The sequence below is a fragment of the Molossus molossus genome, unplaced genomic scaffold (assembly GCF_014108415.1).
Source record: "Molossus molossus isolate mMolMol1 unplaced genomic scaffold, mMolMol1.p scaffold_m16_p_28, whole genome shotgun sequence".
Lineage (NCBI taxonomy): Eukaryota > Metazoa > Chordata > Mammalia > Chiroptera > Molossidae > Molossus > Molossus molossus.
The window spans coordinates 752370-755682 of NW_023425364.1; the positions used below are offsets into that span (position 1 = coordinate 752370).

Genomic DNA, 3313 nt, shown 5'->3' on the forward strand with positions numbered 1-3313 from the left:
GTCCCAGAGCCCAGGAGCCCAGCCACCCTCGGCTGTCACCGAGGTGTCACCGGCTCAGGCAGTCTGACCCACCTGCCGCTCTGTCCTCCGAGCGGGCGCGCTCCGGCCGCTTCTCAGCCCTTCCTCAGCCTGGGCCAGGGCCGCGTCCACCTGGAGTCCTTCGGCAGAGCCCAGCCTACCCGTTCTGCAACACAGTCTTCCCTGCCTTCCAGAGGCTGCTGCCGGTGTGTCCACACCTGGAGCCCTGCACCCTCAACCAGCCACCTACACCGGGCTGGCGGCCGAGTCCTCGCTCCCTGACCTGCCCCTCTGTCCTGCTTGGCCTCAGCCCTCCCCTCTCCTGCCCAGCCCTGCTGCCCACCCCCCAGACTCATTTTCCCTTCCCCCTCCCAGTCGCCGACCTCTGCCCTCTCCCAAACCCAGCCACTCCCTGCTTTAGGGCCCCGTGCTGGCGCTGGCCTCTGAGTCCTCGGGCTTCTCCTGACTCAAGGCCACACATCAGCCCCTCCCCTGCGGGTCGCCCTGGAGGCTCTGTGACCCCGAGGATGCCCAGCTTCGCCCCGGGGCCTCCGAGCTGGCTGTCTCCACCGCCTGGCGCGCCCTTCCTGTTCTAAACATTTTAAACAAAACTGAGATAAAATTCAAATAACATTACTCTTACTCTAACCATTTAAAGGGTACAGCGCAGCCCCGGCCAGCCTGGCTCAGCAGTCAGAGCGTCAGCCTGCAGACCGGAGGGTCTCGAGTTTGATTCCCGTCGGCAGCACTTATCTGGGTTGCAGGTTCGATCTGCAGCCCCAGCCGGGGTCGTGAGGGAGGCAGCCAATCAATGCGTCCTCTCACATCAGTGTTTCTCTCTCTCTTCCTCTCCCTTCCTGTCTCTAAAAATAAAGAAAAAAAAATTAGAGTCGAGTTCCGAGGTGATGGCGGCGGCATCGGCATCAGTGTCTGTCCAGGCTGGCCCCCTGGATCTCATCCCTTCCCTTTCGCTCCTCTCGTCCCCCATCTTCAGACTCCAGGCCCTGTCCCCCGAGCTCAGCCCTCGGATGTCCCACTGCCCAGAGCCTGCATGTGCTGCGGGGAGCCCCAGGACCAGGAGCTGGTGGGATGCCTAGGATCCCGGAGTGCCCCTCCTCCTGCAGGACCTGTTGCCCGGTCCTCATCTTTCCCCCGAATCTAGTGTCCAGGGTGGACCAATGACGCAGACCCAGGCAGCTGCTGACCCTCTATAACCCCACGGGTACCCCGGTGCGCTTCTGAGCCTGGTGTACCTGCCAAACACACCGTGTTAGACACCGAAGGGGAGTCAAGCCCAGTCCCGCTCTGACGTGGTGACTCGCCGCGTGGCCCGGTTGCCAGCCACTGTGATGTCCAGGACCACTTCCGAATTGAGCCATCTGAGGAGGGGGCTGAGGGCCGAGTGTTGGGGCGCAAAGACGTCGCCTCGGTTTTGAGGGCCCCAGCCTAAGCCCTGAACTTCAGGGACAGCCTGACCCAACACCCCATCCAGGGCCTCCTTCCTGGACAGCACCACCCAGGGCCAGATCCGTGAGAAATCCCACCCACAACTGGCCACCAGCCCCTTCCTCGGAGTTTCCTGACGGGCATGGTCTCGTAGCCTTCCTGCCGCTCCACCCCTGACGAGCTCGGCAGCCAGCTGCCCCCATCCTGCACGTCTCGCTGGGACAAAGGTGGTTGTGGCCGAAGTCTCGGGCCTCCTCACCCTTATCTTCCTCCAGACCTGAGCCCCCCGCTTAGCCTCCCCCTCCCCAGGGCAGGGAGGTGGACAGGAGATAGCCACTGTGATACTCATGCCTCGCCTCACCCCCAACAAAAAATACCCAGAGATTTGTATTCATTTTCCAAGTTGAATCAAATAAATTTGCAAAATTAAACTGAAAAAAAAAAAAAAGAATCAATGGAAAAATATCCTCGGGTGAGGATTAACAAAATAAGTAAATAAATAAAAGTGTACAATTCAGTGGTTTTTATCAGATAGGGTGGGCAAAAGTAGTTTTACAGTTGGGAGACTGTGAAACAGTCTGGTCTTGTTTCGTTATTTATTATTGTATCATTTCTCATGGGAACAACTATAAGCCTATTTTCGGCTCACCGTGTATTCATAACATTGTGCAACTACTGTTATCTAGACCCAGAACATTTCATCACCCCCTAAAGAAACCCTGTACCCCTCCCTCCTGTCCTGGCAGCCACGAGCCCACTTTCGGCGCCTACGGATTTGCCTTTTCCAGACAGTTCGTGCAGAGGGGATCACTCAGCACATAACCTCTTGTGTCTGCTTCTTTGGGTTACGGAAATGTTTCCACGTGTAGCCTGTGTCAGTCCTTGATTCCTTTTTATGGCAAATACTATTCCTGTGCAGGGGCGAACCCTGTGCTTGTCCGGCCGGCCGGCATGGACACTTGGCTTTTGTCCTTGCGGCCGTTGTAAACGGAGCAGGGAATCGGGGACAAGCGTTTGGGCCGGCGCTTCAGTTCTCTGGAGCATATACCCAGAACAGAAGGGCTGTCACGTTAAATGTGCCACTCAGGCTGCCGTGACGGGGAGCTGGGGACTGGGGACTTGTTCTCCTGGTCTTGGGTTCAGAGATGTGGGTTTGTGGCCTGGTTCCGGGTGACCACGGCTGAGTCACTCCCGCCTCCAGGCATGGCTTTCTCACCTGTCCACGGGGACCCACACTCCTGCCCCGGCGGGTTCTGTACATGTCGGATTTGCTTCCTGGGCCTGCCAGAACCACGGACTCAGTGGATTAAACAGCAGAAACTCTCTCCTGGCTCTGGAGGCCCAAAGTCCACATCAAGGTGTCAGCAGGGCTGGTTCCTTCTGAGGCCGTGAGGGAGGGTCTGCCCAGGCCTCTCCCCGGCTCGTGATGGCTGTCTTCTCCCTGCGTCCTTTATATTTCATCCCTCTGTGGGTGTCTGCCTCTATGTCCAAATTTCCTCCTTTTTTTTCTTTTTCTTTTTTGCATTTATCTTTAGATAGAGCAGAGGGAGAGAGGGGGAGAGAGAGAGAAATATCGATGTGAGAGAGACACATTGACTGGTCGCCACCCACACGACCCCAACCGGGACCGGGGACAAACTGCAATCAAGGTACATGCCCTTAGCAGGAGCCGAACCCAGGAATCTCTGGGTTTGCAGGCCGATGCTCTAACCGCTGAGCCAAACTGGCCAGGGCCAAATTTTCTCCTTTTATTTATTCTTTTTTTTTTTTTAAATCCTCACCTGAGGACGTTTTTGCATTTATCTTCAAGTAGAGCAGGAGGAAGAGAGGGGGTAAGGGAGAGAGAGAA

General features: G+C 56.8%; 1 pseudogene; it reads left to right on the forward strand.

Moving 5' to 3' along the window:
- Positions 1-1069: 1069 nt before the first annotated feature.
- LOC118641333 lies at positions 1070-1745 on the forward strand (annotated as a pseudogene).
- The last annotated feature ends 1568 nt before the right edge of the window (positions 1746-3313 follow it).